Source organism: Canis aureus, chromosome 12 (genome assembly GCF_053574225.1).
Source record: "Canis aureus isolate CA01 chromosome 12, VMU_Caureus_v.1.0, whole genome shotgun sequence".
NCBI classification, from domain to species: Eukaryota; Metazoa; Chordata; class Mammalia; order Carnivora; family Canidae; genus Canis; species Canis aureus.
The window spans coordinates 18,326,328-18,341,731 of NC_135622.1; the positions used below are offsets into that span (position 1 = coordinate 18,326,328).

General features: G+C 36.4%; 1 protein-coding gene across 3 annotated transcripts in view; it reads right to left on the reverse strand.

Moving 5' to 3' along the window:
- LRRTM4 (leucine rich repeat transmembrane neuronal 4) overlaps positions 1 to 15,404 on the reverse strand; it is a 698,247-nt gene that overhangs the window by 394,190 nt on the left and 288,653 nt on the right. The gene's annotated exons all lie outside the window — the stretch shown is intronic.

The window sequence follows — 15,404 nt, forward strand, 5'->3', positions numbered from 1 at the left end:
AATGAGCTGGGAAATAGCACACTGGAATGGGGCCTCAGTGAGGAATATTTTTTTTTATTTTCCATCTATTTTTTTTTATGAGACCTTAAGAAATTAACTCATTTTAGCTGAACTTTAATTATTCTATTTGTATAGTATCTCTTGTGCCATGATTATTCTTCCCATCCATTTACTTAATATATCATTATGATAGTGAATGATATTAGGTTAATTATTTTTCTTTCATTTATTGAAAACCTGATGTCTTCCAAAGGCATAGAAAGTTCTGTTTTTTTTTTTCCTTTCATGTCTTATATCAGCTAAGAGAAACACTTAGTTAAATTCTATTTTCATTTAACTTTTCCTTTTCCTCTTAAGAGAAAAAGAAATACACCAATAAACATGATTTTATATTGATAGATATGAATTTCAGATGGGTTAGACTAGATCATGTAGTATGGTAAATTCTCAGAATCTCAACAGTTTACACAATAAGCTTTTATTTCTTCCTTGTGTAACTTATGCACTGAGGGTTGCGTTGATCACTGCAAATTCTCTAAGAAGTTGCAAGGGCAACCTGGAGCTTATCTTGGCACCCTCCTATTCACTGCCTCACTGGGATAGCACTTATTGAGTACTAAATCAGTAAATATTCCTTATAGGGACACTATATAAATTGTCTCCTGAAGACAGCTGGCTAGAAATTAAAGACTTGAATCTTAATAATAATAATAATAATAATAATAATAATAATAATAACAATTACTTCTCCAGCACTGGCTATATACCAGTTAACAAAGTTATACATATTTTAGCTCACTTGGCCCCAAACAACCACCCTTTGAGGCAGGTACTACTAGTATGCTCATTTGATACATGAAGCAATCAAAAACACAAGAAGTAAGGAATTGGCTGAAGATCAAATGCTATGAAGTGGGAAAGTCCGGATTTGATCTCAGACAATCTGGCTCCAGATTCTGTGCTCTCTCACTAAGCTACAGTGCCCCCTTATGGAGGATTCCACCTTCACTGAAGTTTCTAACTTTGGAGAAGTCCTTTTCCTTGTTTTGTTTTGCTTTGTTTTCCCCTTCTGTAAAAACGGTGGGGAGGAGGATGATTTAGAACAAATGATCCCCAGATTCCACTTTCCATTTCATGAATCCACAAGTAAGGTAATGAAAATGGTTTTAAATGGCAAACCTTTAGATACAAGAATCTTCACAGTTTCTATTCGGATATAACTGACAGAAGTGACATAAATCTCACTTGTAACATCTGACGTTGTCATGTTGTTGTACTTCGAAGACAAGGAACGATTATGGCTGTTCAATAAGGGAGGTTTACTCATTATAATTAATTAATAGCAAACATAAATCAGTTTCAAGAATGCCATGCCCAAGACAAGTAGGAGCATCACGTTATAACCAAGAGAAAGAGTCAAAGCATTTGAAGCAACCACTGATTAAATACATCACAAATTTCTCTGAGAAGTTCAAAATTTCTGATTTTTTTAGCACTTCAATATCTCCAAGAAATAATTATAGAATCTTAGTTTCATAGTCAAACATATGTGAGAAATGCTAGATTAAGCAAAATTAAGCAAATTTCTTAGAATCTTTTACTATGATATTAGAATCACATACTTAGAAAGAACAGCCTTTCCCAACTTACTTAGCTGTGAAACTCCTATTTCTCTCATGAAGCATCTTGTGTGAATAATGGTCCCTGAAATATTCTTTACAAAATACTGATTTCAGAGTTGAGGGAACATGAAATAGAAAATAGTGAGTTTATTTTAAATCCCAACAACTTGAAAGGAAAATGAAATATTAGTCCTCTTAATAATGGAACTTTGTGGTAAAAAATCCAATTTCTCTGTGGCTTGATATATACATGTGTGTATATATGTATAAATACAAAACTTATTAAATCTGTATTTGTAAACATACATATATTACTTTCTCTCACACATATATATGTGTATATATGCATTCATATACACATTTTATACACACACACACACACACCCTTGTCATTGAGTTCTGGACAAATTGATCAACTTTCCAAAATGTTTATTAACAACATGAATACCCATACTAGAAACTCTCTCTCTTATATGTACCCAGGTTCTCAGAAGAACATTGTATAGGGGTGGGAGTTGGTAAGAATCACTTTAGCTAGGGTAAAAATGTCCAGTGAAATATAATCTTCACTCATTTTTTTTCCCCAAGCTACAACTCAACTCTTACAAAGGTCAGCAGTTACAGTCCTCAGCAGATTCTTAGAATGTAGAATGAGGGAGTTTGAAATGATTGTTCTGTCACCTGTTCCCAGAAAAACTGACATAATTTAATATGATGACTGTTCTCCTTTACCTCATTAAACTGGTAAAGGAGAGCTGGATAGAATCCTAAGTAATTTATGGCTTACTACTTATAAAATATGAGTTTGAGATTTTAAACTCTACTTGGCCATGACGGCCTTCCTGCTCCACTCCCTAGTCAAAAACATCTGTGTGCATATAACAGAAAACCTGGAGTAAAATCCTTTCTAAGTTAGCCAAGGTCGTGTAAATAAGCATATTACAGTGTAAATATACATCAGCATTTATGGCTTTTAGTAAAACAATGGTTTGAAGAGAGCTATCCTTTATACTACCATGGCTTAGAATCAGTGGGTTACAAAAAAAGAAAGGAAAAAGAGGAAACAGTCCAAGAACAACAAATAAGGAAAAAGAGAGAAATTAAAAACCCTTCAAATAGTACTGATAGCCTGGTTATAGGTCAACCTTGCAGGTATTAAGAGGAGTCTGCAAATTATATTTTCTAAAGTTGAGAGAAACCAAAATGAGAGTCAACTATCGCAGAAGTGCCCAAGAAAAACAAACCGTTATGTTTCTTCGTGATTGCCTAGAATTAGCCTAAACCCATGTGCAAACTTTTGTTTTACAATGCTGATCTCTGGACGTTGGAAGATTATTATCACTTAAAGAGAATAGTTTGGTTGACTAAACGTTTTCAGAAGCTGTGACAAATGGAGAGATTTATTATCCATTATTAGTATATATAGGGTAGTATAATTTAGCTCCAGAAATGGAACGCCAAGAAAGAAGGGGCAAATTTTCAAGCAGATGGACTATAATCAAAACAGAAAGGTTTGTGTCCTTCCAATCTCTCTAATGGAATAAATGAAATAAGCATAACAGCAAATATCTAATATACCCTCCAAAATAACAACATTCCAAACCTCCTTGTAGTATTCAAAGTCACAGCTTACTAGGACTTTATTAAAGATAAATAGAATAGATTATGAATAGTCGGCCATAAACTTAACCTTCTTTGATTTGTAACCTTACCAAATTTCTAAATATGATTTTTCATTACGCTTCTTTCAGAGGTATTACTAGGGAAGAATGTCATGAATGCTATTTCAGATCTGTCATATATAATCTTCTAATCTGCCAACTTCTTGCAACTAAAGATGAGCTCATGTACAAGCTGACAAGAGGTGGGGATGAGTCTAGGCTTTCTTGAAGGTTGTTAAAAGTTTAAGTCCCCCCATTGTGCAGATACGCTCTGAATTGGCTTGGTAATTTTTATAATGACAGCTGCTGTCAGGTGAGAGGGTAAATTATTCAGTTCAACTGGGAATGTTGTCAGGAACAGTAAAAAGGTGCTAGAAATAGAAGTGGTCCCAGATAGTGGGGAGAGTGACTTGTGTAAACTTATCAAATCTCTCTGGGAATCCTGGATGTTTCATTTTCCCCTAGGTATGCTTTAAAATCATTGCTCTTGCTGATGATTATACTTTCTTTCCACAGAAGGGAAGTGGAAAACTTTATCAGATTAGCTAAAATATAAAAAAAAAAAAAAAAAAAAAAACTCAGACATGTCAAAAATTTGGAGATTTTGGCCCTCACATCCCCAAATCTGACAACTCCTTACAAATGATATTATTACCCATTACTATTATTATTAGTGGCACCTTTTTACAAGTGTACTACATACTTTCACATATATATCCATAAATGTCTACAACTTTCAATTATCTTTCTAGCAGTGGTCAACCAAAATAGGTTACCATTTTATATTTAAATCTAGATAATTATTTTCTCTAGGAAAGACACAATTTAAGACATAGTAAGGTAGGTTCCTAAAGATCTTACAGGACTGTGGTACTGTAAATGAACAGGACTGGAATTATGTCATCTTTGGTATAAACTGAGCTATAGAGCAGTTTCAGAGAGTTATTGGAGTTGTTCAGTTTCATTTGTTTCATTTTAATTTTTGTCTTCTCGGTGTTTTTTTAATTTCTGAGTTAAATTTTATAAAATTGGAGATTTCACATAAATATACAAATTCTTATCTTTTGAACAAAAGCAGAATATATAGAACAATAAGGATCATGTTCAAACACTGGGAGAGTGAGCTTTAATAGAATAGCAGCTGTTCCCTGGAAATGCCCAGAGGTTGCCATAGTGCCCACCTGGCTAGCTTTACATATTTAGGTTACCTATCTGGTCTCTATAAACATCTGAGACACAGAAATTTTCAGTAGACAATAAAAAGATCCAAGAAGTAATAGGTTCTTACAGGTGACAAGGAAAAAAAGCCAATAGGCAATATTTAACTGATATAGCAAATAATTCGAAAGTTACTTAAGATCTGAGAACTCTTGTAATAGGCAGTCAGACATTTTAGCTGTAATTTTTTAGCCAGTTGCCTTTGAAGACTCTGGATAGTGGCTGACAAGACCAAATCAGGTCTTTCATCATCTGTCAAGAAAGGAACAGGCTACTCAACAGCAATAATGACAAAGGCCAAATCAAATGCTAACTGATACAACTTGGGGGGTCCTGGAAATGGCCAAATGATTGGTAAACAATAAACAGTAATGATTTCAAGGCTACATCACCCTGTTATTGTTGGAAAAGTGGCACATTTAACTTGAAACTGAGTTCTACATGGCTTATTTACTATCTGCTGTCTTAGGTCAAGACTGGTGTCTGCCAAGAGCTCACAGGTAGGGTCCAGCAAGCCATTGCTGCTGTGAGGATGAGAATGGTTCAGAGACTCACAGGAGATGCATACTTTTGGTGTAGCCAGTGTATGGTAACTTCCTTCTTCCCGGAACATTATGTTTAAAATGTTCTATAAGGTAAAACTAAAGAAACACGCTGTTCCATCAGGATATCTTGAAGAGACTTAACACACAAAGCAGCACTAATCTTTTGTTTAGTAACCTGAATTAGAGGGCACTTGCCCATTCTCTAGGCCACAGAGTAAATCACTATGGCAATTATGGACCTGAACTAAAGCTACCTGATATCTGATGCCATTATCTGAAATGTCCTCAAATTTGCAAGATCAGTGTCAGGTATGGAGACCTGGGCATTAAACAATGTGTTTTTTTCACACTGATGTGATTGATGTTATCAACCAAATAGGGTTTCTTTCTAGCAAACTGAGTCCAATGCAGACATTCCAGGGCAGAGCATAGAACAGAACCACATGGTACTGACTAGCTGAATGACTTGGGGTCAAATATTGGGAACTTCACTCCCTCATATGTAAAATAAATATAATATTAGCACCTTGCCAGAATTATTAGAAAGATTACTTAAATAAAACATATAAAGTAACTCTCCCCTAAATAATGATTGATGATATTGATATTGAAGGAGCAACAATGCAGACTACATTTAAAAGTAAACCAAATTTAATACTGTCTCTGAAATAGAATGAAGCATTTTGAGGAATGGATTCTAGCAATTACTGCAGTTGGTGGATTAGGCAAGGTGGACACAAGGCTTCTGCTGACCCCTATTTATTCTTCTAGTCTCGGGTTTGATGCCACTTCTTCTGGGAAACTTCCTTTGACAGGCTGACTTGAGTCAAGTGCTTCAGCTTTGTGTGTTCATGACTTTCTGACATTTCTTTATCATAGCAGTGTTTATGATTCATTGTGAAGAACTATTTAATTAGCTGGTCTTTTTCAGTAAGCCATAAACTCCATGGGGTCATTTATTCCAATTTATTCTATATACTAAGCACAGCATTAAGCAGATGGGAGGTATTAAATAAATACTGCCAAAATAAATGCATAAATTAACCTATCAATTGCCATAGGATACCTACCCACTCACCTTCCAACTTGGGTGGGTGTGCTATAGGTAAGACCATCAGATATAAAACTGGCAGTATCCAGAACTGGTATGATAGTTCCCAGTTTAGGTCTAATGTGAAATCATTATGACACAAAAGTATAAGGTCCAGAACTAACTGAGAGATTTATAATTCTGCATGTTTGAAAATGAAAGGGTGATTACTTATCCACTGGAAAGCTATGAACATTTTCCAGTCCTGGAATAAGGCATTTTTTAAATGCTGTACATTGTAACACTCAATTATTCATTCACACAGCAACTATTTGAGTAACTCTTTTCCTAGATTTGAGGGATACAAAAGTGAACATGATAAATATGGTCCTTTGTTTTTATGAAGATTACATTCAAGAGAGGAATAGAAAAAACAAAGAAATAAGAAACAAGGCAAATGAGATAATATCCAATATTGAAAGGTGTCATGGAAGAAAGCAATATTAGATAATGGGATTCATAGGGCTGGGAGGTAATGAATAGGGCCATTTTAGATTAGACAGTCATGACTTTTTATTTCAGAGATGAACAATGAGGAGTTACTAGTACTGAAAAGATCTGGGGGATACTATTCCAAACAAAAGAAAGAACATAGAAAAAGGCTTTCAGGGTGTATGTGACATGAGCAAAGGACCAGGAGACCAAAGGAAGCTAGAGGATAAAGAGAAAGAGAGAGAATGAAGTGAAATAAGATAAGAGGGTTAGGGGGGTCGGATCCTTTAGGCTTTGTGCATCATGGCAATTTGGGTGTTATTCTGATTCCAATGGTTAACTATGGGTTTTTTGTTTTTCAGCATCATTTACGTTATTAAAAACCATCACGGCTATTATAAGGAAAACGTACACGTTCTGTTATGAATGCTGAATGAACACATTATATATAAACTTCAAACATCATTAAAAATGATGTTGCTAGAGATTTTGCTTCCTTTTCAATGCTGCATAATGATTTCAAAATCCTCCTGGCGGAACACTACAGTCCAATTGTTCTCTATTTTCCAACATCCCCAAACTGATTTTGTTGACAGACCAATAAAACCAGCCTTAATTAAGGCAGTGCAGGTCACATTTCACATCAAAGACAGCTGATATTAATTGGAACCTAAAATGACCAAACTACAGAAAAGTCTCCTGCAGTTTACATAGCACCACCACTCAAATCACCCCACACAGGTGGCAAGGTTATTCATGGATAATTTCCCATGATGTCTCCTTAGAGTCTGAACCATTCCATACAAAATGGGACTTGCCATTTTCTCTTTTGTTTCCAACCAATTGAAATTCAGATTAAAGAAACTTAGAAAATTCTATTTTTCCTGATTCCATTTTGTTTTCTCACCAGAAAACACAGGGGACACGCTTGGATGTTACCTTCAGTTCTCCTTGCAGCATGTCATCAGGGTGAGGTTATAATTGATGCTGACTCTCAAGCTGGCTGTGACTTATTGTCCACAGCAGAGCTGAGCTCACAGCATTTGGCCATTTGTTATAAATCCATACAAAGTTTCATGGTAGGTCTCCTTGATATCTCATTATGCTATTACCTTTATTTTTTTTTATTTTTTTTATGCTATTACCTTTAAATGCCTATAACAACCACTGATAATTCTGAGTGATATGTAGATTTTAGCTAGTCTCTAGGTTCTCCTTAATACTTTTGATTCATAAATAGACTATGTATTATATGCTCCATCAGTTATTTCAAAACAAATCATTTTCTGTTTTTTTGCTCTCTGGATGGATGTATCCATGCATATTCTGTTCCATGCTAGGTACCAGTTAGTGAAAGTTGAATGAGGCAATGATTGCTTTTTTAAAGGGATACGGAGCATAGTTATTTAACCAATTATTGCAGGTTATATCTGAGCGCTAGGTGCTATAGCCTCCTTCTCCTCTCCCTCCTCCACACAGCAGTAGAATCTAGATCATTGGAATCCTCTTCTCTTGAGGTGAATCTTCAAGAAAACTTTGAAGAATAAACTAAATTAATTATGTGAAGAAGGAATTCTTTGAATACCTGAGGGGCCAGGAAGGATGGGGAATCCGGAGCAAATGTGAAGATTGCAAGAAGAAGGTAGCTTCCCCTCATTGAGTCAGAAGGGAAGAAGTAAAGATTTAGGTAGAGATACCTGTCAATTGTTAGAGAAGGAGTTGGAGTGGCCATAATTATTTCAGAAACCATGAGGTTAGGTTATCTATGGAGGAAGGGGGAATGGAGCTGGGGGTTTTGTAGAGAAGATGGACTGCTTGTGATGCTGGTGCGGGAAATAGGAAGAATGAAGTTAAGACTGGAAAACGCAGCTATATGGAAGTTAGTAGTTTGTCAGAAATGCCAACATTAGGAGCCTTGGAAGTTTTGATGGAAAAATAGTTGTACCTCTAATATATATTAAAATAATTATTTAGGGGATGAATTAACACAGTTGGCTATTTGTACTACACATATAAAATATTTATACTATACAAATAAAATAAAATAGGTTTAAAAACTGTCATGTTTCGGGCAGCCCGGGTGGCTCAGCTGTTTAGCACCGCCTTCAGCCCAGAGCGTGATCCTGGAGACCCGGGATCAAGTCCCACGTCGGGGTCCCTGCACGGAGCCTGCTTCTCCCTCTCCCTGTGTCTCTGCCTCTCTCTCTCGCTCTGTATCTCTCATGAATAAATAAATAAAATCTTTAAAAAAAACTGTCATGTTTCAAGGATGCCAGTAATTCTATAATTCAAAGTTATGATTTGTGATTTCACTTACAAGCATGGGATTTCTTCCCAAGAGATCTCATTCCTGAGATCTGCCCCTCTGACTTCTCCCATGACTCAGCCTTCCCCACCCCACGTGTGTCTAGACACCCAACCTGCCAGATCACCAGCTCTTTGTTCTGACATGGCTCCCTCCATTCCAATTTCCTACAAAACTTAAGACTTTGGTCATCAGGTTATCATATTTTAAATTTATTCTAGGAGAGAAATCTTTATGTTTTTTTTCCTTTTTGTGTTCTCTACAGCAGAATTCCCAACCAAGCTGCACATTAAAACATACTGTTGCATCATTTCTATGCCTAACCATTAAATCAGAATTCCCTGAAAGTAGGGCCTGGGTATTGGTGTTTGGGGAAAGTTCTCCAGGGGATTTTAAGGTGCAGCTGTAGCAATCATAATGTTAGTACCTAGTTGGCACTCAGAGAAAAGTAATGTTTGTACATAAGAAAAAAACTAGCCAATTGAATACCAAACTGCAAAAGCATAAACATCACAATTGTTACTCCTCTTGTAAGAGCAGGGTCAATGTCCTTTAAATCACGGATGATGTTTCAGAGCTAGGTATTATCAACAACAGTGCAATTTAAATAAAGTTCATTTGTTGGAATATTCAAACATGCTGTCAATCTGACCATTCACCTACGACTAATTTATATGGGGGGGGGGAGGCAAAGGTTCTACTGAACTGTAATCTTCTTATGCCATTCTCTAAGAGGAATAAAAGGCAACAAAAACAATTACATTGAAACAATGCTCTGACCTCAATAATCACACATTGAAAATACTTTTATCTGGAAAAAGCCATTAGGAGAAACTATAACAAGGTGAAAATAGCTTTTGGTGTGTTTTGGATAATAGTAACTCAACAGGACCACAAAAGTAAAGCCCTATTAAATCTATTTCACATTCTATAATTCTTGCTTCTTTCCAGAGTAACTCTTTGACTCCTGGTTTCAAAACTTTCTGTTCTCAACCCAGAGTACAGTAATATAGCCATCTACCCAGGTTTTATGAGTATTACATTTTTCACTATGATGCAGTAGATGTGATATGCATAAGTTAGAAATATATAAAAGGATGTATTTTACTTACAGAGATATTAATTTATTTTATTGCAGATTATTTGTAACATGCCAAGGGACTAATTAGGCATTTGAAGGAGAGGCCAAGAGCAAAATTACTTTAGCCTGCCCCTTATCACTTGTGAGTCACATGCTGCCTTTTTTTTTAAAACTCCCAAACTAATAGCATCTCTGCTTCTTATCTCATGGTAACACAAAACTCATCCAGTCCTGCCTTTTCTGGAAAACTGGTTCTAGAAATCTCCTTTTTCCTGTATTCTCTTAGCCTTCCCCTTATAAAGCTTTACTTTAGCTGGCTAACATTTAGAAAAAAAAAATAGAATCCTTTACAATAAACTAAAATTATTAGAAAAAGTGATAAAATAACATTAAAAATAATTTAGGAAATGAAGAGAAAATTTTTGTATAAACTTACTACTCTGATAAAGCACGAATCATCATTTTGTTTTCTGTCTTTGTGTCATATTCATGAATAATTTTACATATCTTTTCAATTGAGTGTTCTCTCCCTGCAATCTTTATCTGTCTTTCTTCCCATAACTGTAGGTCAGACAGCTGGTTAATGGTGAAAATAAAACTCTAATCAAGTTCAATTTGACTCCTAATCTGCCATTCTCCCCCTGCATTTGCAGTATCTGATTATGTCTTTGAAGCTACAACAGAAATTGAGAACTTGTTTGGAGGTTTGACCTGAGGACATTCAGCAAATAATTTCCCTATATTGAAGAATTATCTCTGCTATCAGGCAAGTTTACCCTATTCCCCAAATCTATAGCTACAAAAGAGACACATATGAAGAGAAGCCAACTGCTCTGTCTCTATTGTCTAGTAAGTCCAGGAAACTGCTAAGCAATGAAGTAACAGATGTGGTTGCTCACCTAATGCCTGGGAAGTGCAACAGATGCAAAAGTGTAGTCACCCTACACTAATGACTCGATCAGAAAAAGTTCCTCTGAATTACCGAGCACTCAGGATCCATTCAGGAACAGAGAGGCCCGTTAATTCCATAAAATAACTACAAATGAGGAACTAGATACAGATATATTAAAAAAGTTGACCACTTGGGAAGTTGGACCAATCCAAAGGGAAAGAAGTATAGAAAGTACCCTCAGCTCTAAAGCTAGAAATACAAAGAAAGGATATTGCTACCAGAAACTAAGTGCAAGGATCGCCATGTGGGAGCCAGAGAGATAGCAAAGGGAATACTCAGTAAGCGTAGACATGAAGGAGAAAACAGGTACTGCTCAGATCAGTATCAAAGCAAGAGGGACAACAAGAAGTAATCAGGTGTCTCTCATTTTCTGATCCTCATTCTCTTGCCAATGTCTACATTAGTAGAGAGTAATAGGAAACTGTTGGGTGAGGGAACAGAAAGGTAAAGGATTTGAGAACAAATGGGCAAGTGATTTATTTACCCAACCTCTCATCTACTTATTACTTGAATTTGAAGATAAAGTATTTAAAGCAAGTCAGGGGATGTCTGGGTGGCTCAGTTGGTTAAACATCTGACTTCAGCTCATGTCATGATCTCAGGGTCCTGGAATTGAGCCCTATGTTGGGCTCCATGCTCAGTGAGGAGTCTGCATGTCCTTCTGCCCCTCTTCCTGCTCATGCTCTCTCTCTCTCTCTTTCTTTCAAATAAATAAATAAAATCTTAAAAAAAAAAACAAAGAAAATAAAATACTTATTATCTGTATTCAGTAATACCCAAATGCTTTCTTTCTGATTACAATAATTATCATCATCACAATCATTCTGACTCTACCAGTCTTTTCAGCAAAGTACCTGGGTAAATGAATTCACTGTAACCACACTCAATTTAATGCCAGTGGGGCCATTAGAAAGACTGTATTCACAAAGCCATGTCTGTTGATAGTTTAAAATCTACTGAAGAAGACATATATGTTAAATCTTCCTTAGGTGTTACTTAGGTAATTCAAATCTTTCACCAATCTTTATTTTATACTAAATGTAATATGGATAAAATTTGATCCTTATATTATTATATACAACTGTATTCCACAATTTTCCCTTGGAGCAATCACAATATTATTGGGTGCTATTGTGAACATTTTTAGCAAGATTTCCTTCCCAATTTAGTCATGAGTTCTTTGTAGACAGAAGCAATGGATCAACATGTCTTTTACTATCAATAGCATAGGATCCAGTATTATGCATATAGTGATGAATATCAGGGCTACTGAAAGGAGGGCATACCTCCTTTTTTTTCACACAAATAAATAAAAATGTATAGGATATATGGGAGATGACCTAAGTGTACAGGAAAAAGTACACTATAAAACATTACTGAAATAACAAAATGATATTATTAGTTTAAAAATGTTTAGAGCAGGAGTGACATCACAAAGATAGTGACAAGTTGTTTTTGATATTGCTCCCCTCACAAAAAAAAAAAACAAAAAACAAAAAAGCTAACAACTATTCAAGAACAAAACATCACTGTGAGAATCCTAGAATGTAGGTTTTAAGTGCCACTCCCACCCCTTGCACTAGAGACCAAGACAAACTGCATAAGAAAAGAGAAGCAGCTACACTTTGACTGTATTGCCTCTCCCCCAAGCCAGTGCAGCACCACACAGAGCCTAAGCCTCCAGTTCCTCCAGTTGGAAAAGGGAGCCCCTGGGGAACAACCAGCACCACTCCTACTTCATGGGAGCCTCTACTCTGATCTCATATCACAAGGATTGCTGGGGAATGTGTGGGGCTCCACCACTGAGAATCAGTGGTGGAAAAGTGGGGAAGGGCTTGTGGCAATTAGCACATGTATCTTGGCAGACAGAGTTCCTACCTGTAGTGCCCAAGTATTAATCCCAACTGGAGGTTTTGCTCAACTGCAGAACCAAATCAGGAACCCTCTCTGACCAGGAAACTTAGTGGGCGCAGATCTACCTGATTCAGACACAGGAGTTCTCTGGCATAGAGCCTGGTTTGTCTACGCCCAGGTGAGGAGTTGAATCACGTCACCACCCACTGTGGAGAATGTCTTCCAGACTCATCTGACCGGAAAAGGACTAAAGACAATTCCTGGAAGTACAGCAGAAAGCTGATTGCCCCCAGAACAAAGCTAGTATCAAGTATGGATGTTCCTGTGCTACACACAGCAGAGGAATTAATACACAGACAATCCTGAGGGTGGCTTCCAGCCCCTTCCAACCAAAAAGCCTGTTTGGTAAATTGGAAATAACCTGAGGTGGACCTTTCCCTTCCACCCAGGCAAGGGAGCTGAGATATAGCCCCACATTCTGTGGAAAATATCTTCCAGCCCCCATCTGACCAGAAGGGCTGGAGACAATACCTAGAAACTACAGAGGTCAGTTAGTACTCAAGCCAAGAGACAGCAAGGCAAAGCCAAAAGTTTGCCAAACAAAGCCAATGTTCTTATTTGGTCATGGAACTTGGTGGGGTGGGTTGGCTTGAGTTAAGACAACAAATAATTTTATTGTCTTTAGAGCTGCATCTTTCACTATGTCTGGGCAGGAAATCTAATTCATAGTCCCATTCATTCCTGAATACAGCCTTCAGTTTATCTGACCAGGGAACTTAACCAAACAAAGTCCACTGGAAGCAACACAGACCATTCAAAAGCCCTATATACAGTAGCAGTTGAACAGAGCACAGAGCATGGCTTCCCCATCTGCAGAGCAAAACAGGTGACTTTAACCAGGGAATTCAATGCACACTCTGGCCTGATTCTGGTTCCCACACCAGATGTCTGGGTCCTGGGTTCTGTCCTGCTGTCCTGCCAGGACAGGGAAGTTAATTCATAGCTTTGTCTAGTACTGAATATAGTACCCAGTCCTGACTGTCTAGTAAGCCTGACCAGAAAATCCAGACAAACATCCTATAGCTTCACTTGGGTAGGAAACAAAGCCAGCAGTCTTATCCAACTGTTCTCAGGCAGTGTTTTAACCCCCAATCTCTGTCCTTAGAGTTTGAACAGATCCTCTCAAAAATAGACCATAATAGCAGGACCCACCTGCCCAAGACATTACAAGTGGACATACCAGAAAGCCAAACTGAGCATCGGGTGAAGAAATGTCTCTTCTAAAGCAAACCTGTAGAAGAGGAGTCCCTTCACTCAAATACACAAATACCAATGCAATGAGTTAAGACACATGAAAAATGAGGCAAATATGACACCATGAAAGGAAACTAATAAAGTGCTAATAACTGACTGTAAAGAAATGTAAACTATCAAAACTTTCAGAATAATCCTCTTATGGAAGTTTTGTGAACTATAAGAAAACACAGACAACTAAACAAAATTAGAAAAATAGTGCATGATCAAAATAAAAATTTTGTCAAGAAAACCATCAAACAAAACCAAAAAATCCCTCTGAAATTCTAGAGTTGAAAAATATATAACTGAACTGAAGAATCTAACAGAGATTTTTAAAAGTAGACTTGATCTCACAGAAGAAAGAATCAACAATCTGGAGGACCAGGACATTGGAAATTACCTAGTCAGAGGAACAAAAAGAAAAAAAAAATAAGAAGGATGGAAAAGAATGAAGAAAGTCTGCCTATGGGAATTATGTTACACTATAAAAAAAATAAAATTCTGTGAGTGGAAGTAAAAGAATGCTAATTACCACCACAAAGTCATTAAAATGTAGTATAAATCTCACTGGTAATAGTGATAGTGATATACAGTTATAGATTCTGCAATATACATAATGCATTTACCACTATATTCTAAAAGTAAAGAAAAAGAACAGAGTAAAAATAACCATAATAATAAGTTGTTATTTGTTACTCAATAAAAAACAAACAAAAAAACACATGTAATAACCTAAAATGTGAGGGAGAGAAAAAGTAAAAGTGTAATGCTTACAAATTCTACTGAAGTTAAGTTGTTATCAATTTAAAATCAGGTGTTATAGATTTGAGATATTTTATGTAAGCCTCATGATAACCACAGGGAAATCCTGTGATAATCGCACAAAAAAACACAGTAAAGAAATCAAAGCATACTGATGTGAAAAGACATCAAAACAAACAAACACATAAAAGACAGTAAAATAAGAACAAGGAACAATGAATCTACAAAACAACTAAAAAACAATTGACAAAATGGCAATAGTAAGTCCTTACCTATCAATAATTACTTTAAATGTTAGCAGATTAAATTCCCCAGTTAAAAGACATATAATGTCTTAATAGATTTTAAAAAATCTAACAATATGCTGCCTTCAAGAAACTAATTTTATTTATTTATTTACTTACTTATTTTTTTAATAATAAATTTATTTTTTATTGGTGTTCAATTTGCCAACATACAGAATAACACCCAGTGCTCATCCCGTCAAGTGCCCCCCTCAGTGCCCATCACCCATTCACCCCCACCCCACGCCCTCCTCCCCTTCCACCACTCCTGTTTGTTTCCCAGAGTTAGGAGTCTTTATGTT